Genomic DNA, 24786 nt, shown 5'->3' with positions numbered 1-24786 from the left:
TTTATTAGTTATCTATTTTACACCTATTAGTGTATATATGTCAGTCCCAATCTCCCAATTCATCCCACCACCACCACTTGCCCCCACCCCCGCTTTCCCCCTTGACGTCCATACCTTTGTGCTCTACATCTGTGTCTCTATTTCGGCCTTGCAGACTGGTTCATCTGTACCATTTTTCTAGATTCCACATACATGTGTTAATATACTATATTTGTTTTTCTCTTTCTGACTTATTTCACTCTGTATGACAGTCTCTACATCCATCCACGTCTCTACAAGTGACCCAATTTCGTTCCTTTATATGGCTGAGTAATATTCCATTGTATATATGTACCAAATCTTCTTCATGCATTCGTCTGTCAATGGGCATTTAGGTTGCTTCCATGACCTGGCTATTGTAAATAGTACTGCAATGAACATTGGGGTGCATGTGTCTTTTTGAATTATGGTTTTCTCTGGGTATATGCTCAATAGTGGGATTGCTGGGTCATATGATAGTTCTTTTTTTAGTTTTTTAAGGAACCTCCATACTGTTCTCCATAGTGGCTGTATCAATTTACATTCCCACCAAGAGTGCAAGAGGGTTCCCTTTTCTCCACACCTTCTCCAGCATTTGTTGTTTGTAGATTTTCTGATGATGCCCATTCTAACTGGCGTGAGGTGATACCTCATTGTAGTTTTGATTTGCATTTCTCTAATAATTAGTGATGTTGAGCAGCTTTTCATGTGCTTCTTGGCCATCTGTATGTCTTCTTTAGAGAAATGTCTATTTAGGTCTTCTGCCCATTTTTGGATTGGGTTGTCTGTTTCTTTAATATTGAGCTGCAAGAGCTGTTTATATATTTTGGAGATTAATCCTTTGTCCGTCGATTCATTTGCAAATATTTTCTCCCATTCTGAGGGTTGTCTTTTCGTCTTGTTTATAGTTTCCTTGCTGTGCAAAAGCTTTTAAGTTTCATTAGACCCATTTGTTTATTTTTGTCTTTATTTCCATTACTCTAGGAGGTGGGTCAAAAAAGATCTTGCTGTGATTTATGTCAAAGAATGTTCTTCCCAGGTTTTCCTGTAAGAGTTTTGGAGTGTCTGGTCTTACATTTAGGTCTTTAATCCATTTTGAGTTTATTTTTGTATATGGTGTTAGGGAGTGTTCTAATTTCATTCTTTTACATGTAGCTATCCAGTTTTCCCAGTACCACTTATTGAAGAGACTATCTTTTCTCCATTGTATATCCTTGCCTCCTTTGCCATAGATTAGTTGACCATAGGTGCGTGGGTTTATCTGCTGGCTTTCTATCCTGTTCCATTGATCTATATTTCTGTCTTTGTGCCAGTACCGTATTGTCTTCATTACTGTAGCTTTGTATTATAATCTGAAGTCAGGGCGTCTGATTCCTCCAGCTCCGTTTTTTCATTCAAGATTGCTTTGGCTATTCAAGGTCTTTTGTGTCTCTATACAAATTTTAAGATATTTTTTGGGTTCCAGTTCTGTAAAAATTGCCATTGGTAATTTCATAGGGATTGTACTGAATGTGTAGATTGCTTTGGGTAGTACAGTCATTTTCACAATATTGATTCTTCCAATCCAAGAACATGGTATATCTCTCTATCTGTTTGGGTCATCTTTGATTTCTTTCATTGGTATCTTATAGTTTTCTGAGTACAGGTTTTTTGCCTCCTTAAGTAGGTTTATTCCCAGGTATTTTATTCTTTTTGTCAGTGGTGAATGGGATTGTTTCCTTAGTTTCTTCTTCTGATCTTTCGTTGGTAGTGTATAGGAATGCAAGAGATTTCTGTGCATTAATTTTGTAGCCTGCAACTTTACCAGATTCATTGATCAGCTTTAGTAGTTTTCTGGTGACATCTTTAGGATTCTTTATGTATAGTATCATGTCATCTGCAAACAGTGACGGTTTTACTTCTTCTTTTCCAATTTGTATTCCTTTTATTTCTTTTTCTTCTCTGATTGATGTGGCTAAGACTTCCAAAACTATGTTGGATAATAGTGGTAAGAGTGGGCATCCTTGTCTTGTTCATGATGTTAGTGGAAATGGTTTCAGTTTTTCACCATTGAGGATGATGTTGGCTGTGGGTTTCTCATATATGGCGTTTATTATGTTGAGGTAGGTTTCCTCTATGGCCACTTTCTGGAGAATTTTTATCATAAATGGGTGTTAAATTTTGTCAAAAGATTTTCTGCATTTATTGAGATGATCATACGGTTTTTCTCCTTCAGTTTGTTAATATGGTGTATCACATTGATTGATTTGTGTATTTTGAAGAATCCTTGCATCCCTGGGATAAATCGCACTTGATCATGGTGTTTGATCCTTTAATGTATTGTTGGATTCTGTTTGCTAGTATTTTGTTGAGGATTTTTGCATCTATATTCATCAGTGATATTGGTCTGTAATGTTCTTTTTCTGTAGTATCTTTGTCTGGTTTTGGTATCAGGGTAATGTTGGCCTTGTAGAATGAATATGGGAGTGTTCCTTCCTCTGAAATTTTTTTGGAAGAGTTTGAGAAGGATGCGTGTTAGCTCTTCTCTAAATGTTTGGTAAAATTCACCTGTGAAGCCATCTGGTCCTGGACTTTTTTTGTTGGGAGATTTTTAATCACAGTTTCAATTTCATTACTTTTGATTGGTCTGTTCATATTTTCTGTTTCTTCCTGGTTTAGTGTGGGAAGGTTATACCTTTCTAAGAATTTGTCCATTTCTTCCAGGTTGTCCATTTTATTGGCATAGAGTTGCTTGTAGTAGTCTTTTATGATGCTTTGTATTTATGTAGTGTCCATTGTAACTTCTCCTTTTTCATTTCTAATTTCATTGATTTGAGTCCTCTCCCTCTTTTTCTTGATGAATCTGGCTAAAGGTTTATCAATTTGTTTATCTTCTCCGAGAACCAGCTTTTCGTTTTATTGATCTTTGCTGTTGTTTTCTTTGTTTCTATTTCATTTATTTCTCCTCTCATCTTTATGGTTTCTTTCCTTCTACTAACTTTGAATTTTGTTTGTTCTTCTTTCTCTAGTTCCTTTAGGTGTAAGTTTAGATTGTTTATTTGAGATTTTTCTCGTTTCTTGAGGTAAGATTGTATTGCTATAAACTTCCCTCTTAGAACTGCTTTTGCTGCATCCCATAGGTTTTGGGTGGTTGTGGTTTCATTGTCATTTGTTTCTACGTATTTTTTGATTTCCTCTTTGATTTCTTCAGTGATCTCTTGGTTATTTAGTAATGTGTTGTTTAACCTTCACGTATTTGTTTTTCTTATGTTTATTTCCCTGTAATTTATTTATAATCTCATAGTTTTGTGGTTGGAAAAGATGCTTGATATGATTTCAATTTTCTTAATTTTACTGAGGCTTGATTTGTGACCCAAGATGTGATGTATCTTGGAGAAAGTTCCGTGTGCACTTGAGAAGAAAGTGTAATCTGCTGTTTTTGGGTGGAATGTCCTATAAATATCAATTAAATTTATCTGGTCTATTGTGTCATTTAAAGCTTGTGTTTCCTTATTAATTTTCTGTCTGGATGATCTGTCCATAAGTGTAAGTGAGGTGTTAAAGTCTCCCACTATTACTGTGTTCCTGTTGATTTCCTCTTTTATGGCTGTTAGCATTGGCCTTATGTATTGAGGTGCTCCTATATTGGTTGCATATATATTTATAATTTTTATATCTTCTTCTTGGATTGATCCCTTGATCATTATGTAGTGTCCTTCCTTGTCCCTTGTAACATTCTTTCTTTAAAAACTATTTTATTTAATATGAGTATTGTTCCTCCAGCTTTCTTTTGATTTCTATTTGCATGGAATATCATTTTCCATCCCCTCACTTTCAGTCTGTATGTGTCCTTAGGTCTGAAGTGGGTCTCTTGTAGACAGCATATAGATGTTTTTGTATCCACTCAGTGAGCCTGTGTCTTTTGGTTAGAGAATTTAATCCATTCACATTTAAGATAATTATCGATATGTATGTTCCTATTACCATTTTCTTAATTTTTTTGGTTCTTGTTTTGTTTTTTTGCAGTACGCGGGCCTCTCACTGTTGTGGCCTCTCCCATTGCAGAGCACAGGCTCCGGATGGGCAGGCTCAGCGGACATGGCTCACGGGTCCAGCTGCTCTGCGGCATGTGGGATCTTCCTGGACCGGGGCACGAACCCGTGTCCCCTGCATTGGCAGGCGGACACTCAACCACTGCGCCACCAGGGAAGCTCTTGGGTTTGTTTTCGTAAGTCCTTTTCTTCTCTTGTTTTCCCACTTAGAGACATTTCTTTAGCATTTGTTGTAGAGCTGGCTTGGTGGTGCTGAATTCTCTTAGCTTTTGCTTCTCTGTAAAGCTTTTGATTTCTCCATTGAATCTGAATGAGATCCTTGCCAGGTAGAGCAATCTTGGTTGTAGGTTCTTCCCTTTCATCACTTTAAATATATCTTGCCACTCCCTTCTGGATTGTAGAATTTCTGCTGAGAAATCAGCTGTTAACCTTATGGGAGTTCCCTTGTATGTTTTCTGTTGCTTTTCCTTTGTTGCTTTTAATAATTTTTCTTTGCCTTTAATTTTTGTCAGTTCGATTACTATGTGTCTCCGCATGTTTCTCCTTGGGTTTATCCTGCCTGGGACTCTCTAAGCTTCCTGGACTTGGGTGGCTATTTCCTTCCCCATGTTAGGGAAGTTTTCGACTATAATCTCTTCAAATATTTTCTCAGGTCCTTCTCTCTCTCTTCTCTTTCTGGGACCCCTATCATGCAAATGTTGGTGTGTTTAATGTTGTCCCAGAGCTCTCTTAGGCTGTCTTCATTTCTTTTCATTCTTTTTTCTTTATCATGTTCTGTGGCAGTGAATTCAACCATTCTGTCTTCCAGGTCACTTATCCGTTGTTATGCCTCAGTTATTCTGCTATTGATTCCTTCTATTGTATTTTTCATTTCAGTTATTGTATTGTTCATCTCTTGTTTGTTTGTTCTTTAATTCTTCTAGATGTTTGTTCTTTAATTCTTCTAGGTCTTTGTTAAACATTTCTTTCATCTTCTCAATCTTTGCCTCTATTCTTTTTCCGAGGTCTTGGATCATCTTCACTATCATTGTTCTGAATTCTTTTTTTGGAAGGTTGCGTATCTCCACTTCATTTAACTGTTTTTCTGGGGTTTTATTTTGTTCCTTCATGTGGTACATAGTTCTCTGCCTTTTCATTTTGTCTATCTTTCCATGAATGTGTTTTTTGTTCCACAGGCTGCAGGATTGTAAATCTTCTTGCTTCTGCTGTCTGCCTTCTGGTGGATGAGGTTATCTAAGAGGCTTGTGCAAGCTTCCTGATGGGAGGGACTGGTGGTGGGTACAGATGGGTGTTGCTCTGGTGGGCAGAGCTCAGTAAAACTTAAACTGCTTTTCTGCTGTTGTGTTGAGTTGAGTTGAGTTCCCTCCCTGTTGGTTGTTTGGCCTGAGGTGACCAAGCATTGGAGGCTACAGGCTCTTTGGTGGGGTTAATGGCAGACTCCAGGATGGCTCATGTCAAGGCGTACTTCTCAGAACTTCTGCTGCCAGTGTCCTTGTCCCTGTGGTGAGCCACAGCCTCCCCCCGCCTCTTCAGGAGACCCTCCAACAGTAGCAGGTAGGTCTGGTTCAGCCTCCTATGGGGTCACTGCTCCTTCCCCCTGGGTCCTGATGTGCACACTACTTTGTGTGTGCCCTCCAGGAGTGGAGTCTCTGTTTCCCCCAGTCCTGTCAGAGTCCTGCAATCAAACCCTGCTAGCCTTCAAAGTCTGATTCTCTGGGGTTTCCCCTCCCATTGCTGTACCCCCATGTTGGGAAGCCTGACATGGGGCTCAGAATCTTCACTGCAGTGGGCAGATTTCTGTGGCATAATTGTTCTCCAGTTTGTGAGTCACCCACCCAGTGGTTATGGGATTTCACTTTATTGTGATTGCACCCCTCCTACCATCTCATTGTGGCTTCTCCTTTGTCTTTGGATGTGGGGTATCTTTTTTGGTGAGTTCCAGTGTCTTCCTGTCAATGATTGTTCAGCAGTTAGCTGTGATTCTGGTGCTCTCGCACAAAAGAGTGAGTGCACATACTTCTACTCCTCCGTCTTGAACCAATCTCTCTGTACTCAGGCAGCCTGGTATTGTGGAGAACCCATGTGGGATCTTAGGTGTCAGGCAGACCTAAGTTCTAGTTGTGGTTCTGTCACTTGCTAACTGAGGGACTTTGAGTGAGTTACTTAGCTAACCTCTTGAAGTTCAATTTCTTCATCTGTAAAATGAGGACGGTAATATGCGTCTTGTTCCTTAGAACAAGGATTAGAGATCCTTGTTCTAATTAATTAGAGGATTAGAGATCATGCATGTAAAACCCCACCATGGTGTTTGGCACTTAGTAGATGCTCAACAAATGGCAGCCATTATTATGGGCCAAGTGTTCCTCTTCTGGGCTCCAAAGCGCCTTGTGCATTCATCTACTGGGTCACTAACCATGATGGACTAAAACAACTTGGTCGTTATGACTCTCTCCCAAGCCTAGCCTCCACCAGACTGCTAGCTTCTTAAGGACATCTTCTTCAACTTAGTTTCCCCATCAGCCACCCCAGAGCAGATATCCTGCATGGGACCTTCATTCTGCAGTATAGAAGGGAGCCTGGGAGGTGGGTCCTGCCTTAGAGATGTCATGGGAAGATTTGCTTTACTGAGGTGGCATTGGAAGCACAGGTCTTCAAACAAGATAGTCACATGGGACTCCGTGTGAGTCTGCAAGGAGCTGAGGGTCATTTTTCAAACTTTGCAAGCAATCTACTTGTGGAAATCTCAAGGAAAGAAGGGTGGATCAGGAAAACTAGCAAGAACACTTGGCACTAACAAGTTGGCTGATTGACCCAAACTCACACATATGTCTCTATAATTCTGGAGAGTATATCTTTCTGAATGAAAAAAAAGAAAGGAAACACAAAAGAAAAAAAGACATGAAAATCAGGATACATAGTCTGATTAAAGACCGTTTCCAGGTACCAGGTATAAGAAGGAATACAAAAGAGTAGTAGCTTGGATATCTGGTCATGGGAATTTTCAAGTCATTTGAACGGTTCCATGAGTCATTTGAATAGTTCTCTGAAGTTAGGGACATTATAGATTACTAACAAGTGGAAACTCAGAGTGGCTCATCTGCTCACTGTAGTAGTTTCCTAGGGTCGTCATAACAAATCATCACAAAGTGAGTGATTTAATTTATTGTGTCCCATTTCTGGAGGTCACTTCTGGAGGCCAGAAGTCTTATATCAAGGCGTCAGCAGGGTTGATTCCTTCTTGGAGATTCAGAGGGAGAGTCTGTTCCATGCCTCTCTCCTAGCTTCTGGTGGCTGCTGGCAATGCTTCATGTTCCTTGATTTTTAGATGCATGACACCAATCGATCTTATCTTTGCATGGTATTGTCCCTGTGTCTAAATGTTCCTCTTCTTATAAGGGCACCAGTCATTGAATTAGGGCCCCCTCCCCCCAGTGACCTCTTCTTAACCTGATTATGTCTGCAAAGACCCTATTTCCAAAGAAGGCCATGTTCATAAGTACAAGGAGTTAGGATTTCAACATATCTTTCGAGGGGGCACAATTCACCCTGCAGAACTTCCAGGCCCTCCTGCTGCCCTTCCACCCTTGCCCACTGTTCACTAGCCTCTGTGAGCTATTTACAGTTCTGCAAACTGGCCGTATTTTCACACCTCCGTGTCTGCACACGTGCTGGGCCTTCAGCCAGGAATGCTCCCATCCACCCCTTCTACTCCACCTGCGTAACTCCCAAATATCTTTTAAAACGTGAGGACTTTTCCCCTTTTTTGTGACACTTTGCCTCCCTCCCGCCATCTCTCTGAATGAGTGACTAGATTCTCGGTGCCCCCTAGATCCATCTCGAATGTGACATTTAGCGAGACAGATGGTGGCAGATTGTTGGCACACATGCCCTTCCCACTAGACTGCAAGTTCTGTGAGGACACAGCCCATATATATTTATCACTGTGTGCCCTGGGCCCACTACACGGTGGACATGCCATGACACAAGACTCAGCACGTGGTAGGAGGCTTAACTCATGCTTGTGGCTTTCCGTGGTCTGATTGAACAGGACAGCCTAGCCAAGCCACATTGTGCCATTCCTTCTAACCCAAACCAGCGCTTTCCATGGGGTCAAGTGTGGGTTGCCGGTGAATTTCCAACCTGATTTCCTCTGCTCCCAGCCTCCCTGCTGGACCTAGTCAGGCCCAGCCCAATGCAAGCTGTCAAGCCGTGCCGGTCCCTCCCTCAGTCTGCTTTCACGGAGACTGCAAATAGGGGCTTTTGGTCCATGGGTCTCAGTGCCACAATGCAGCATTCAGTGGCTGCTGTGGGGTGCCCCTGTGTGTGTGTGGGCAGCTCGTGGTCCAAGGCCAGCAAAGCCCCATAAAAATGTCAGGCCTGTGCAAAGGCCAGTGCTTTTTTGGACTTTTTGCTCTCCTCACTAGTGGTTTTCTTCTTAGTCACCTGTATCCTTAAAAGAGGCCCTTCCTTCTCTCCATCCTGGATTCCTGCTCTCTGATGCTCTTACTGACAAGCACAGCAAAGCAGAGGTCAGAAGAGAAACTGTGCAGATACTCATGGCATCTCAGAGCTTGGAAGTGCTCTGGAAAGAGAGTGTCTTGTCCAATCCTTCTTCCTGTAGATGGAGAAACAGAGGCTTGGGATGGGAGAGGGACTTGACTACGATTATACAGAAAAGTGCGGAGAGAGAGAGAGAGGGTGGAGCCTGATTCTGTGACCCAGACCAGACCTCTTTCCCTTCAATCACACTGTTTCCACCTGTCTCTTCCATGAATTATGAGAGTTAAGGTTTAATTGCCTTTAACAGCAGAACAAAGTATGTAAAAATTTGCTTAAACCCCTCCTCTGCCTCTGTCCGCTTAAAAGGGTACTACTTATTCAAAGAGGTACTATCCCCATCAGAAGGGACTTCTGCCCAGGACAGAGTAGAGACAGCGTTTGCTGTCCAGGGCATTGGCATCCACACATCACTGTTAGTGGAGACCACATCTCGTGGGGTATTACCAAGATAAAAACAGACCTGGATGTTGACTCTCAATTCAAAGTGAGCCCATTTAAACCTCTCATTAAAATAAAAACCGGTTCATCTTTTACCACTTACTTATAAGGCCCAAGTGTTCACTTCAATTAAGTGCCTTGAAAATAAAGGGGGAGGGCTTCCCTGGTGGCGCAGTGGTTGAGAGTCCGCCTGCCGATGCAGGAGACACGGGTTCGTGCCCCGGTCCGGGAAGATCCCACATGTCGCGGAGCGGCTGGGGTACTTCCCGGACCGGGGCACGAACCTGTGTCCCCTGCATCGGCAGGCGGACTCTCAACCACTGCGCCAGCAGGGAAGCCCACTGCCTCCTTTTTTTTCTTTGCTTGGATTCCCTCTCCTGCCTTCCTCCCCAGCCGCCCCCTCCCACTTGCTTCTATCTCTAGCTGTCTAAACCCTCAATCCACTCTCCAGGCCATAAAACAGTCTTGCATCTTTCCAATCCAATATTTCCTTCCTGGAATGTCCCAGGCACACGATTTGCCTCTTCTATGGAACCCGCGGCTTCCTGCCTCTTGATGGATTCTCTCTTCACTCCTGTGTCCCTTGACTCTTTACCTAACCATCTACCAAATGCCTTCCACGTGCCAGCCACTGTGTCTGCCCCAAGGAGCTCCCATCCCAACACGGAAGACAGAAGACAATTATCACAGAGCTGCCACTGTCACAAGATTTCAAATTTATTCTGAGGGCAACGGGAGGTCACTGAAGGATTTTAAAGAGGCAAAGCGGTGATAGGAACAGATCTGCATTTTGAGGGGTGTTCTGGGAATGACACGGAGGACAGATTTGGTGAGGGTGGGCATGTGGGCATGAGGGAAATGATGGTGCCGGCATGAAGGCTGAAAGTTTAATTAGGAGGATATTGCAAGAATTCCAGCAAAATGTGAAGGTATGTCCCAAGGGAGTACCAGAAGGACTACGGAGGAGGAAATATGTGGGCTAGAACTGACAGGAAGTGGTGATTGTAGGCAGGGACGCTGTATGTCCACGACCCCTCAGTTTCAGGGTGGGGCTCTTGTGTGGAGGGTGACGTCAGCCCCGGCACAGGAACAGTGAGAGCAGGACTGGGTCTGAGGGAAGTGCTCACTCCAGCCCGTGTAGAGGAGACTGGGGGTGGGAAGATAGAGATCTAGGCAGTGACACAGATCTGTGGATGTGGAGCTGAGGTCCCCAGCAGGCTGTACATACTCACAGACATATTTTCCCTATTGACCCTTGAGGTCAGGAAGAGGGACTGGGCATCACTCCTGTCTATTTTCTTTCTCTCTTGAATATAATAGATTCTCATTTGCTCTTTAAATCAACCAAGGATTGAAACGCCAAGATAGACAATATAAGTGGGAAGAAGGCAGCTACATTTATGGGGCAGACTAACTAGTGGGGGTGTAATCACTCTGATTTGCTACTCGCTGCAGCTCTGTGACCCAGGATTCTTCTCCTACACCCGAGATGCTGATACCCAGGACACAAGACCACCATGAGGCCATGATGTCACGATGGCATGTGTTCTCATCAGCCAGTCCCGTGAGTTTGTGGAAGAAGCATGGGCACCAGACTTGAGAGTCTGCAGTTGTATTTCTGGCCGTGCCTTTGGATAAACCACTTTTCTTTACTGGATGCTAGTTTCCTCTTTTGTAAACCGAGGAAGATTGGATGGCAGGATCTGGAAGGCTATCTCCAAGTGAAGATGTTACAACCCAGAGACACCATGAGAAAATACTGACTTAAAGAATTGTACTGTTTTACTTTGCTGTGCGGCAGAAATTAACACAGCATTGTAAATCAACTATATTTCAATAAAAAAATTTAAAAATAATAAAGTCCAACAGAACAACCCCCTCACCCAAAAAGAATTGTAATCACACCAGACACACCTCCAGGCTCATGAAATGAGCAAAAAGATAGCAAAATAACTATCAAATATCAAAATAACTATCAAAATTGATATCAAATATCAAACTATCAAATAACTATCAAACTATCAAATGTACTTAAGACAGCCAAGCCTTAGAGAACTACTCGCTGAAGTCTGCTGCTCCCTAGGAGAACAGAAGTTCATATTTTCTTTCTTCCACAAACAGATTAAGGGACCTCTTAGCATTGGGGACGTCTAGACCTGCACTGATGACAAATGAACCATATTCCCATTTCCCGTCAAATAACAAGTCACTTTGTGCGAAGAATGCAGAGATTTGGTAATTGTCGATGCCAGAGGAAGAGGATGGGGCTGTGGAAGCATGGAAGCTTTGGACAGGGGTGGAGCCATGGTGGGGACACCCAGTTGATTGGCAGATTCTGCCATGATTGCACGTCTTGTGTTGAAAAGACCATAGGATCGAATTCCCAGCATGATGGGGCTGGAATCCTGCCTCTGCCACCTCCTCGCAATAGGAACTTGGATAGTTACTCAACCTCTCTTAGCCTCTGTCTCATCTGCAGGATGAGAATAGTAACAACCTGGGGAGAAATGGTGAGGATGAGATGTGAGAATGTAGGACCTGGCACAGAAGATATGGTGGTGAAGCTTAGCAGCCTCTGTAGTTTTAGAAACATTATTTTTCAATCACCTTCCACTTTTCCAAACCAAATCCAAGCTGCCAGTGTGGGCGGATGGGTGGCCAGGTCGACTCAGGGTCCTCAGGCTGTGGTAGGGGATGAAGGCGCCCAGGTACACACAAAGGAGTAGGCTGGCCAGGCCTAGGGGCTTCCAGGCTAGTGGGTGAGGCAAATACAAGTCACATTTTTCGAAGCAGCCTGTCTATCTGTTGAATGAAACGTTTATGGGGCCCTCGTTAGCTGGTGAGACTGCATGCTCTGACGTGGACACCTCTCCAGCACGGGTCAACCTGCGGACAAGGATTAATTCTGTTTGTCTGTTCCTTCTTAGCCTCCCAGGGGCGGGGCGCCCCTTCAGATGAGCTGGCTTTTGAATTAAATCCAGGATTTGGTTTTCTGGTGTGGAACAGAGCAGGAAAGTGTCTGCGTTTAAATCAAGGCCCGTGGCACGATCTCAGACCTCTTCCAGCGCCACCTGCAGGCTGGGGTGGAGGTGTCAGAGTGTGTGAGGGCAGAGGGTGCAGTGGGAAAGGATGAGCTCCATCCGGGATTTTCAGGTTGACATTCATTGACTTCTCACCTAGTTTGGGTGCTAGATACAGGTGGAGCCGCTGGAGTGGCCACGGGAGCTGTGGGGTTTTTCTTCAAGACACAGAGGCTGAAGAGGAAGACAGCAGCTCTGCACAGGCACACAGCAGAGTGAAACACAAGCACCCAAAGAGGGCTTCAGAAAAGGGCTTTTGTCCCGGCCATTGCAGACTGCATTCTGGGGTCACTGGCCCTCATACTTCTAGCCTCAGGCTTTGAAAGACATTTGGGCTACTTTCCTTTTTTTTTTTTTTTTTCTGGCCGCGCTACACCGAATGTGGGATTTCGTTCCCCCTGACCAGGGATCGAACCCTTGCCCCTGCATTGGGAGCGTGGAGTCTTAACCACTGGACCACCAGGGAAATCCCCTGGCTACTTTCCTAAAAGAGTCCATAGGCCATGCACCTTAGTCTGGAAGGGAAAACAAAGCCAGCACCTGCCTGAGAGATAAGCAGAATACATTCATGCTTATATTCATCTTCTCGGTGGTAATTTATGGAGCTTCTGCAGACCTGGACCTTGTCTGTTGCTTCTTTGATTTGTCCTTGGCTTTCGTGGTGACCTGGCATGGAGGAAACCTCAGTTGGAGGCTGACAGATGAAGAATGAACAAATGAATGAACGAATGAACGGGTGATCCAAAGACGAGCCTACCATGGTCTGCTGCAGAGGGACAGTAGGGGGCAAAGCCCAGAGCCTCAGTCACCAGTCAACCACCTGCTTGTGCAGAGTCAGGCGGACGCTTACGCTCCGATCACATATTGGCTCCTATTCCGAGCCTGTCCCACCTGGGGGAAGAAGTCCAGCCTCCTACCTGGGTGAGAACAGAACTCAGATTCCTGAGCTTACACTCATCTGGTGGCCAAAGTGACCCACAGCACAAACACATCTGCCTTTTGGGTCTCCATGGAGAGTCCAGCTGAGAATTGAAGATCAGAGCAGCCATCTGAGCTGCTTATCATGGTATCCAGGACCACCCACTGTCTTCCCTCCCCTGGCCCTTTCCTGCTCCTCCCTCAGAGCTCACCTCTTCCACCCCCACTGCTCGTCTGCTCTTTCCTCACCGTCTACCCGATTTCAGCACACTCTTCTCAACCACGCCCACCTCCTTGACTTGGCTCCTGGATGACCTTCCATTCTGTCTGCTGGCTCAACCTTTAGCCACCTACAAAATTCCTCACCAGGGACGGTCTTCCCAGTCCCTCCACAGCTGAGATCAATCTTTCTGAGTCTGCTGATTGTACTCTGAGAATGAGACCCTTTGACATGAACAGGGGGCAACCGAGCTGACACTGAGACAGTGTCTGGCTGGGTCAGGAGAGTCAGGGAGCCCGTGGGCTCCAGGCGTACATGTGGACCAGCTGCTGTGCTGTGGGGACAGAGGCTCTGGGTGCTTCGACTCCTGGGCAAGTCACTGAGGTCAAGGTGGTGCTAATTCAGGAGGCTGCTCTCCGGAGGGAAGCTGCAAGCCAGGACAGCGCGAGAGACCTTAAGGGACTGCGAATGTTCCCCCGTGGCCTCCCCTGTGTTGGTCCTTATACTCACGGGGCTGAGTTTGACTTTCTTCCAAAACAACCAGGCTAGGCTGGGCAGGGTTTGCACTGTACAAGGGGCCTCAGCTGTACGCTCTGCTGGGGGTTTCGCGCGTCCAGAGAGAGGGACTCCTTTTTGTAATTTGCATAGAGGAAAAGTATGCCCCTCACAGTCACAGAGTCCGGAGTGAGAGTACAAATGGAGAGCTATATGCTTTATGCCTATTATTTAAAATAAGCTTAAAATTATTAAGGAAAAGCTGTTCTACCCTCTCACTCTGACAAATATATCTTTATGATGACCTGAAGGCCTAGTCTTAGTTTGGAATTCTCAAATTCTGGGAGTTTTGCCCCAGAGCTCAGTAGCACAAGGGAAGCTTACCCCTGACCTGTGCCCTGCCCCTTCTTTCCCCCATCTGCCGTCTCAGCAATAGCCCTGTCCACATGGGCTCTGTCCCCAGATCTGGACTCCTGGCTCCCACAAATGTCTTAGTTCTCCTCCAGGTCCCTTGGCTGCAACAATCTCTTGGTTATACCTGGGCTGAACGATGCACATCCCGGCAGTGTGTTCCTTAGCGGCCTCTGGGCCAAGGGTGCACAGACTTGCAGCAAGACCTCTGCTCGGGAGGACAGACCTAAGAAAGGCCCACGCAGGCCCTCGAAGTGGCCAGTGGTGTTTTGGCAGGGGATGGAGGGGTCCCGGGTACCCAGGGTAAGGTCTAGAATATGGAGCACAGGCTCCTGGTGGCTGTGTGCCCTTGACCTCTTGGACTCCTTGCCCCTTGGAGATGAGTGTCGCCTATAAAGCATGAGTCCTCTTGCACAGCCCTAAGGAGGGGATTGCTAGACTGTAGCAGCCTCAGGGGCTGAGCACCGCAGCTGAGCAGGTGGGCCGACGAGCCAGCAAATTTGGGCCCTCCTCTAATGTCCATCTGCCCAAGGCCAGATGGTGACCTTCAGGGGGTGCACGTCTGCCCCTCCATCTCTCTCTTGGAGAACAGGCGCCTTGTCTCATCCTTTTTAAATGCCTGATTGTTTTTGGTAGCAACAAGCACTGTCTTTCAAGGCCCAAGTGTTCAAGGGGTACTTTTAAACTTTGCTCTGGTACGTGCAGTGAAAACAGCGCTGGGCTTGGAATCAGGACACCTGGGCTCTCGGCCAGCTCTGCCACAGCTCACCCCGGAGGCTAGACTTAGCAGGTTCCCACCTGGCCCTTACGTTTCTCCATCTATAAAATAAGGGTGTTGGGCGGAACGATTTCCGAAGTCCCACTCAGATCTGAAGGTCTTGGTTTATGACTCCGGAGAGCTATGTTTTTCTTTACCAGTCAATAGTTCTCAACTTTGGGTACTTATTAAAATCATCTAGAAATCTTTCCAAAAAAAAAAAAAAATACCAGAGCCCAGGCCCTCCGCCTAGAGACTCTGATTCAGTCATTCTGGGGCGGGGCCCAGGCCCAAGCTCCCCAGAAGACTCAGATCGGGAATCACTATTAACCTTGCACAGGCATCTCCCCCACCTTCCACCCACACATAGACGAGGGAAATGCAGCAGGACTGTTGCCTGTTGCACAAGCAGAGTATCTGTAGGCAAGGCCAGATGCCGGGATCCCGGGGTGGGGGTCTCCTGGTTCCTCGCCAGGGAGACGTGGATAAACAGAGCCGATTTCCTGGCCTCTCGCTCCTTACCTCCCATCCATCTTCCCATCCTCCAGCTGAGAACTGAGGGGGAGGGGGAGAGAGATCAGGCAGCTGCCTAATCTGGCGCGATGTTCTCATGGGTGGGGGGAGGCTGACTTTTGGCTCCAGACTTCCTCGTCCCTCACAGCTGGAACTGGAGCTGCCAGACGAGTGCTGGGGTCGGGCTCCCAGCTGCCGGCAGTTGTTCCCATGTTATCTCCCTGACAGCTGCAAACCTCCTGACGTGTGATCTGTGTGTGCACGCGTGTCCACGTGTGAGCGTGTACTCTGCGGCAGAAGAAACATGGTGAAGAGGCAGAACGCAGAGCCCACAAGGTTGCCTATTCTTCCTAAACCTCAAGACACCCCTTAAGCCTTGCCTGACCCCCACCGACCTGCAGTCTGTGTGACGCCCCCTCCTCACTGCTCCTGTAAGCCCCTAGTCCTTCCCGTCATTGAGATTCCATGACAGGAGCAGCTTCAGTGACTACAACAGCTATCATTTATTGAGTGCCTACTACGTGCCAGGCATTCTCGGAAGTGTTCTAGGTCAATGGTTCTACTTAACCCTCGGAACAACCCTGAGAAGCAAACACTATTGCTGTTTTACAGGCCAGCAAACCAAGGAACAGAGAAGTTAATATTTACTCTGAGGTCACACAGCTGTCAAGATTCAAAGTCAGGAATTCTGCTGCCAAAACTTGAGCTCTTAACCACACGGGTATTTTGCTTCCTGTCCGTAATTGACTATGGATGAAGTTCTGTTTGAATGAATGAGGTCTCTTTCAGCTCTGACACTCTACCGGTGGTATTGCTCACAGTGACATACATTTTATACTTTGATTTATTTAAGATCAGCGTTCTTTTCAGACAACATTGGCTGAACTCAAGGCACAGAGTCACAAGCTCCTTCCCTCCCCGCTGCAGAGCTCTGCTTCTGGGAGGACTGTAGGAAAGGTCCATTGAAGGAGATGGTCGAGGGCAGCACTACCCACACTGGGCTCCAGGGACCAAAACATTGTTGAAAAACCACTGAAAATGAGAACCTCTGATGGTGCAGAATGTTTGGGTCTGGACCCTCACACTTTCAGAGATGTCTGCTCACTGGAAGCCTGTGAGCACAAGGTCACTTTCCTAACAGAAGGGTTATGTTTTGTTGAAATCCACATGCCCTTTTTCTCAGTGATGACTCATGGTCTGAATTTTCAAGATGGCAGGTCAGGGCCTGAATGCAACTTGTGACCTGGTGCCCACAAAGCTTTTTGGTTTTCGTGTGTTTTTTGCTGAGCTTACTGACCTAGTATATGCATGGCTGCGGGGATGGGGTATTTGCTGAGAGGGGAGTGACAATGAGAACAGCCAGGATCTTCACCTCAGCAGTCCATGTTCTCAAGTAAGGAGTTAGTTACCAGTCAGATGAGAAACGGTAGACTATTCATTGCTTAATTTAACTGGTACCTCCCCAAAAGTTCACTTTAGCTCGCAAATTGTTTTTTATGAGCTGGATTCCCTTTCTCCTCTCTCTTTAACCAGATCATATTTCCATTTGGTTAACTACCAGTTGTACGGGCCAGCCCTTCCATTTTTCCCTTACTAGGGATTTAATTTTTTATTCATTGACACACACACAAAATTAAAGTTCTTTACCAGAGGGAGCTGACTCCTGCTTTAGGAAAGTGCTTTTTATGGCATAAGCCAGTGTTTCTCAAACTTTTTTGTACATAAGTATTGCCTGGACGTCTTGTTAGAAATGCAGATTCTGCTTCCATAGGTCTTGGATGAGGTCCAGTATTCTCCATTTTTAACAGCTTCGAGGTAATGCCAATGTTGCTGGGCCCCAGACCACACTTTTTTTTTGATAATATATGTAAAGCATTAATTTTTTCCAGGTTTACTGACATATAATTGACATATAACATTTATAAATTTAAGGTCTACAATGTGATGATTTGACATATGTATTGGGTTGGCCAAAAAGTTCGTTTGGGTTTTTCTGTACAATGTTATGGAAAAACGAACTTTTTGGCCAACCCAATAGGTATTTTGAAATGAGTGAGTATAACAATAAGGTTAGTTAACACATTCATCACCTCACATAGTTACCATGTTTGTTTGTTTGTTGCATTTTGCCTGGTGAGGACTTTTTAAATCTACAATTGGGGCTTCCCTGGTGGTGCAGTGGTTGAGAGTCCGCCTGCCGATGCAGGGGACACGGGTTCATGCCCCGGTCCGGGAAGATCCCACATGCCGCGGAGCGGCTGGGCCCGTGAGCCATGGCTGCTGAGCCTGCGCGTCCGGAGCCTGTGCTCCGCAACGGGAGAGGCCACAACAGTGAGAGGCCCGCGTACCGCAATAAAAAAAAAAAAAAAAAATCTACAATTGGTTTGTAATAACGCCCAAACTGCAAACAATGCAAATGTCCATCAACTGGTATATTGGTAAACAAAATACAGTATATTTATGTAGTAGAATACTACTCAACAGAGAAAGGGATGAATTACAGATACTCGCAACAGCACAGAGAGGTCTCAAAGACAGGCCAAGAAAAAGAAGCCAGACACAGAAGACTCTATGACTCTATTTGTATGAAATTTCTAGAAATGGCAAAATTATGATGACAAAAGCTTATCTGTGGTTGTCGGGGCTGGCAGTGGGGTCAGGGATCGATTGTAAAGGGGCACAAGGGACATTTTTGCAGTGAGGAAAGTGTTCTAAAACTTGAGTGTGGTCGCTATTGCACAACTGTATAAATTGACTAAAACTCACTGAACCATACACGTAAAATGAATGAATTTTATGATATGCAATTTATACTGCAATAAAATTGTAAAAAAATCTTTAATATGTAAAACCTACCTACTCAAAAAATGAACAAACCCCACCCCCTCAAAAAAAAAATGCCATACACAACTCTCTGCTGGGGACACCTGTGGTTCCGGCTTCCTTCAAATCTCCCTGATGGTTTCCAGCCTGCTCCATAGACCATCTTCCTCTGCTCGCCCAGCAACAACTACCCCCCGCCAGGGTTGGCCCTCAGTCCCCTGTTCTCCAACACCACAGACCCTCTCTGGACCTTCCCACTCATACTTTTGCTTTAACTACCCTCTGTGAGCAAGTGATCCCCAAAGGTACATCTCCATCCTGACCTCTTCCTTGAGCTGCAGACTCGTTGATGCTGGTGTTTCTTGGCGGGATATCACCGGCTAGTGCCTGTGAGACTGGATACCACGTACTCCACGTATACAAAATTGAACTCATCTTTTGCCTTCTTCACTTGCTTCCTCTCGTATCTGCCTTAGGGTCACCACCATCCACATGAACTTCAAAGCCAGAAATGTGAGGGTCAAATATGAACCAATCACCAGACTTTTTTTTTTAAGATGAAGTTCACGTACAAAAAAAACTTCAGATTTTAAATGTTCTGTTTGACGAAATTTGACAGCTATATACACCTGTGTAATCATCAGTCAAATAAGTTATAGAACATTTTTATCCTCTGTAAACATTGCCCCCAGCCTCCTACCAGTCAATCTTCCCCACCCCAATACAATTACACCCACTGTCTGCTTTCTAACACGATACCTTAGTTTCATCTGTATTTGGATTTCAAATAAGTGGCATCATGCAGTATGTTCTACTTTGTGCCTGGTTTCTTTCACTTAACATATGATTTTGCTATTCATTCGTGGCATTGCATGTATCATTAGCGTGTTCTTTTTTTATTGCTTACTGGTATTCCATCATATAGATATACCATAGTTTGCTTATCTCTGCCTTTGTTGATGGACACTTGGGTTGCTTCCAGTTCCGCGATGTTTGAATAAACTTTGTTCATAATTTTATTGGGAACATATTTTCCTTGTACATGTTTTTGAGAGCATATTTTTCTTGGGCAAGTATCTGGAAGTAGAATTACTTGGTCATAGAATAGATGTACGTTTAACTCTGCAATAAGCTGTCAAAGAGTTCTCCAAACGTCTGTACCGTTGAACTCTCCACCAGCCGCGTACAAGAGTTTATTCCTCCACATTCCCACCAGTGCTTGGTATGGTCAGTCATTCTGATTACAGCCCCTCTAGAGGGTGTGAAGTGCTAGCTCACTGTAGTTTTATTTTGCATTTTCCTGATCACTAACGGTGCTGGGCATGCTTTCATCTGCTTATAGGGCATTTGTATATCTTCTTTTGTGACGTGTCTGTTCGTCTTTGGCCCGTGGTTTTATTGGATCATTTGCCTTTGTAGCTTTCACGTGTTAGACAGTCTTACTGATTTTTAAATTCGAAAGTTTCTCCTTTTGGTCTCTTCCTTTCCATCCTACAACCACTGTCCTAGTTCAGGCCCTTCCCATGTCTCAGCTAAAGGATTACAGGAGAATTCTGACCAGTGTATTCAGTACTAGTTCTGCTCCCCTATATGTTATATCTTTGATGAAGACAGAAAAAATCTCTGTAAATCAGCCCATGTCACTCCTCTGTTCCTTGCAATTTACAGGAAAACGTCAGACATCTTGGAATGACAATAAGGCTCTTAACATGTGTCCAGACTGACCCCTCTGCCTCATGTCCTTCCACTCCCCATCTCCTAGTTTGCAGACCAGTAGTGCTAATCACTTGTAATGCTGCCATGCAGCTTCCCACCGCCAGGCTCTTGCTGTGTTCACTTCTCTTTCTCTGACCCTCTCTTTTCTTCCTTTATGAGTCAGGTGAAATGACGTCTCTCCCCGGAAGTCTGCTGTAAACCCCCAGACTGAGTTGGGCCCCTCCCCTGAGCTCCCAAAGCAACAGGCTGTACATTCGTCAGGGGCCCAGTTGTGTTGACATCCTTGGCTTCGGCTGACCCCCTTCTCTGCTCCTCAGCAGATGGGAGGCTGTATTCTTTATCTTTGAACTTTAAAACCCCAGCCTGTGACAGGAGCTCAGCAAATGCCTGCTGACTGAGTGAATCAGTGGCAATTCATTTATTTCTTAGACAGTGATGTCAGGAAAAAGCTACTCACACTTTTAACAACAACAACAAAAAAGATGCGTGTGGAGGGATAGGCAAGATGGGATGGGATGGATGGGTACAGGTCCCTCAATCTGAACAGCAGATACCCCGTCTGTGGGGAAAAGCTGGGGTGTGGGAAGGAGCTGATTTGCCGTGCCCTCCCCCTGGAGTGGTATCCTCTGCACTCACGCAGCGCTGGGCGACTAAGTCCCAGCATCACCATCACCCGGAGTCAATGCAAGGGGACTAGAGGAGCCGAAGGTGACCTGTTGCCCAGGCCCTCCGTTCTCTGCTTTCTTGCTCTCTTGCTTGTCAGCTTGCAAAGACACAGCCAAGAGACTCCCCCTCCTGCTGAAGTGTGGTTGTCACCCTCCGGAGGCATTGGCGCTGGGGCAAGGCGGAGCTCAAAATCCCACCTTCAGGCCGGCAGAACGATTCTGCTTTCCTCCCCTTATGCCAGCGAGCCCTGTGGGAATTTGCTATTCGTCTCCGGACCTGTGGTGCCAGGCCTCCCCATTCACACCTCTGTTGTTTAAGAACCCATGTGTTGGTGTTAGCAGCTCATTAAGCTAGAGCTGAAGGAGGGGGAGAATCCAAGGCTCTCAGGGAGGGTAAAGCTTAAAGGCTCAAGCTGTCTCCCCTCCTCCCGAGCTGGCTTCTTCTCTGCAGGACATCCTATTCCACAGCTCTGACTACAGAGGACTCTCAGTTTGGAGCTACAATTGGTCCCCCTAGATGCATGCCCCACTGCGTGTGCTCTACCCTTGGGGGTCTTCCCCGTGGTGCTCTCTCAGGTATGTGAAAACAGCTCTCCTGTTCCCAAGTCTTTTCTTCTCCAGGCCAAAGGCCTTCCATCCTACAAATCTTCTCCACGTGACATGGTTTCCGGTTCCCTCAGCAACCACCGTGCTGTTACCATGCCATTGGCAAACTTTGCTTGGCTCCCCAGGGGTTCAGAGCTTGGTCATTACCTTACCCTCCCAAGTCCAGTCATGGCACCAAATCAACTTCTTCTTGTTTTGCTTTGCTTTGTTTTCATTGAGTTGGCCTTGCTTTTGGCAAATAAACACAAGCTATAGGCTTACTCAGCTGCAGAGCAGCAGAAAGGACTGTATCCCCTTCACCTTTGTCTCCCCGTGGCACCCACTACAGCCCTGGGGAATGGGTGGGTGTTAAGGAATTGTTTGTGAAAGTGAATGGAATTAAGGGAACTGGCTGGAACCTTGGAAAAGATCATAACTACACGGATTATAACGTATGTAATTGACCACATGCATTTTTTTTTAAGTCCTTAGATCTCATCACCAACATGGTCCATCCCTTGGTGATGAAAGGAAGATAAGAGATCCTTTCAGCTAAGGCAGGTCTACGAAGTGTCTGCTATGAGCCAGTTTCTGTACCAGATTCTTCCCCAAAAACATGGCTTTTCACCTTGACTTCAAGGACAGAGCAGGATACACATCTTGCCTTCTCAGATAAATAAATCAGCTTGGAGAAGCCGGCTCTGGGATTTGGGATTCACATGTATATTAGCGGCCCTGTGGAAAGGCAAGATGTTGGCATCTGCTTCTCAGAGAGGCTGAATGTTTTTCCAGAGATCTCTGGCTTGTCTGATGTAGCCCACAAGGCGTCCCCTGCTCTGGGCCTCAGACGTTGACTTTCTCTTCAAAATAAACTGCCAGGAAGATTAACAATTCAAGGCAGTTCCTCACAGCTCATGGAGGGGAGAGGCTGTCCCAGCGCAAGTCCTGTGTCTGAGGTCAGCCAGGGGGCCTGGGTTTCCTGGGTTTGTCATCAATTTCCCTGGTGACCTTAGGCCTGTCTCTCTGGAACCCAGGCTCCACATTTGCAGTGAGCCCTGGAGGTTCTTAGGAGTTGGAAGCAGTCCCCTGAGACTGATGTAGGGCACTTGGATTTCTGGAAGCATTCCAGATCTGAAGCAGAAAAAAAATAACCTCGTTGCCAAGATGCAAATTTCAGAATCAGAAGTGCTCTTTTGTGAATTTACTTTTTAGCCTTAAAGGTTGTGGCAGACATGACCTTCTACTTCTGCAAGAGGCACAAAACCTCAGGTGCCAGAGCTCCTTGGTCTGAAAGTCTTTTTTTTTTTTTCTTTCTATTTTTTTCTTTTAGTTTTATGGGGGACACTGCGGGGGTGGGGGAGTTACTGAGTTTGTACACTGTAGTGCACCAGAGCATGGAAAAAAATCTGCAAGAGACCTGATTAAAATAGAACACACTTATAAGACGAAAAGCCCAAGCAATGTCACACGAGGCCTTCAATGTTAACATTACATTCTGATGCACGGTCTCAGCAGAAAGTGATCTTTCTTCCTCTCTCAGATCCGTGGGAGTGAGGGACCCACGAGGGGTCTGGGCCAACCAGGATCACTCAGAGGAGAACAATGCTCTTGGTGACATTCGGGTCACATTTGTCCGAGGTTCCCACACATACCCATGGAATCTGGAAGATTAACAGTGAAAAATGACCTATTTTAACAGGTGCATACTTGTGTCTAAGTGGAAATTAGCCGAGCGTGGAATTATTTTAACATGGAAATAAGTTGTGGACCTTCAGAAACATCGCTCTTTTGACCACACAGGAATCAGACACATGGTCAACATTGGAGAGTTTCTCAGGACTGGAAACGGATGTGTTGGTTGGATTTCTCCAGAGGAAGCTACCATGTCACAGAGAAATAAACACTAATGTGCATAAAACATGACTGTTCATGTTCAAATTCCTTCTTCAAAGCATGTCCCTGTTCTCAGTGGAACAGAGAGCAAAACTTCAAGACAGGAAATCTGTTTAGGGAAGATCATCTCAGTCACACCAAATAACAGCAGGTAAAGTAAATCCACGATTCTCAGCACAGGGCTCTGGAAAGGCGCAGTGGTCCAGAGAAAAGAGTCCTGGTCACGTCAGAAGATGGGGTTCAGGGAATTCCCTGGTGCTCCAGTGGTTGGGACTCCGCGCTTTCACTGCCATGGGCCCAGGTTCAGATCCTGGGCGGGGAACCCCTCTGTGCCTTGACTGTCTCTCCTGTGAAATGGGGATCCTGAGCCTACCTGTACCCCACCTCACAGGGCTTTGAAAAGAACAAATTTGCTGATGAGTGAATGACACTCTGTGAATGTAAAACACTGTCCCTGTGGTGAGGGCTTCATGGCTGGTGGATCCGTCATTGCTGTGAATGTGATTTGAAGCTGCACATGTCATAGAGCAGAACAGCACAGGAGGAACTGCTGAGGCCCAGTGGTGTCTCCAGGAGAAAATAATTTTTTTCAGGAGTGACAGCTGTTCTTTTCTGTGGTATGACTTTCGCAGGAATCTGTTCGGGGCATTTGGAGATGGCAGTCATCAGAGAAGTCATGGGGTGAGTGACAGCACGTTTCCTTAAAGAATTGAATCTTGCCTTTTCAAAATAGCTAGATGATACCTTTTAAGAACAACTTACATGGCCCTTAAGGTATGATTTCATTGTCTCTTCATCAGAGACCTTAATGAAATGTTGACTCCTGACCATTTCTTTTGGAGAAACACATCGGCTGTGTGGCTTTTTCAGGTCACTTAATGTTTCTGAGGTGAGCATTCCCACCTTTAGAAGGAGGAAGATTTAACTGTGCCTTGTCCATGCCACAGGCCTGTGTGTGTGTGTGTGTGTGTGTGTGTGTGTGTGTACATACACATATTGTAGGGTAGGGAAAACATGCTTACTATGCTGACAGGACATTTTTTCTTTGTCTCTTCTGGTCTTTTCCACACACACACACACACACACACACACACACACACACACACACACACCATCTGAGGCTATGGATAAGGTGAAGTCATTCAGAAAGAGGGCAGAGCACACGTATGGAAAGTTGGTTTCTGAGGGTGAGCTTTAAAAGGGAGTGAATGAGCAATGTTTGGTGAGGAATAGTAATTATGATTATGTATTTAAGGCCTGCAATGTGCCAGGCATATGACGACTGTGTCATCATTTAACCTTTGCAACCATCTGGGGAGGTAGACATGTCTCCTTTTTTGCAAACAAGGAATCTGAGGCTCAGAGACGCCCACTAACTTGCCCAAGGTCACACAGCCCATAAGTGCCAGCGCTCTTTAGTTGGTTTAGTGCTCTGCTCTGTCTCCTACAGAACTGCCCTCTCCCTGGCCCCTGCAGCATAGAGAACAGGGGACAGTGCAAGCTTCAGGGATCCCCAGCTGTTCATAAAGAAGGATGAACTGGTTTCGGAGTCCTTGTGCCTTCGTCGTTTGCTTTGAGCGTGTGTAGTTTTTGTCTATCCGAGTTTCCTGGATCACTTTAGCCTTTTCTAGTCCATTTTCCAGTCCTCAGGCCCATAGCTGTG

The 24786-nt window shown here is 45.7% G+C and overlaps 1 long non-coding RNA gene and 1 pseudogene across 2 annotated transcripts in view; one reads left to right on the top strand and one right to left on the bottom strand.

Moving 5' to 3' along the window:
* LOC309961759 (D-aminoacyl-tRNA deacylase 2-like) overlaps positions 1-24786 on the bottom strand; it is a 454943-nt pseudogene that overhangs the window by 76271 nt on the left and 353886 nt on the right. The window lies entirely within an intron of this gene.
* LOC309962570 lies at positions 23201-23951 on the top strand. The gene is made up of 3 exons (XR_014326248.1): positions 23201-23274; positions 23756-23804; positions 23924-23951. It is a non-coding gene; the product is annotated as an uncharacterized lncRNA (long non-coding RNA).

Source organism: Leucopleurus acutus (assembly GCF_964270905.1).
Source record: "Leucopleurus acutus genome assembly, chromosome: 5".
Taxonomy (NCBI): Eukaryota; Metazoa; Chordata; class Mammalia; order Artiodactyla; family Delphinidae; genus Leucopleurus; species Leucopleurus acutus.
Note: the sequence above shows the minus strand (reverse complement) of the source record. Positions and strands in the feature narration are given on the sequence as shown.